This window comes from Sinocyclocheilus rhinocerous, unplaced genomic scaffold, assembly GCF_001515625.1.
Source record: "Sinocyclocheilus rhinocerous isolate Xijiao unplaced genomic scaffold, SAMN03320098_v1.1 scaffold32520, whole genome shotgun sequence".
Lineage (NCBI taxonomy): Eukaryota > Metazoa > Chordata > Actinopteri > Cypriniformes > Cyprinidae > Sinocyclocheilus > Sinocyclocheilus rhinocerous.
The window spans coordinates 376-875 of record NW_015640829.1 but is presented as its reverse complement, the minus strand read 5'-3'; positions in this window follow the sequence as shown (position 1 = coordinate 875).

The following is a 500-nucleotide window of genomic DNA, read 5'->3' as shown; positions in this document are numbered from 1 at the left end:
ACAGTTACAACAAAGACTGCAGGACTGAACAAAAACTCTTCATGCATCACATCACTGAAGCAATTGCAAACTTTCCCACAGTCAACAAATTATACTTGTTTAGAAATGTATTTGAAACATTAAAAAACTTCCTCATAAACAGCTTCTCAAATAAATGAGTGACTAAAGGTCTGGATTAATTAAGGTACATCATAAAGATCATAGATTCAAAGTCTGCATGGGTTGATCAATCAGCAAGATACAAAACCTGTACAGTTGTCATACATAACATTATGAAACAAAAATATATGGGAATATATCAGAAAATATAATGCAATGTATTTTAAATAACACATTTATTTATAGGAATCTGGTGCTTCTATTTTTCCAATACCCTGCAGTATGCACCATATATGGCTATATATTGATACATAATACATCACAATGAAGACAAAAACTGCACTACATTTTTATATGTAGTACCTTTATTGAAACAATTAATTTGTGTATTAATCCTCCAC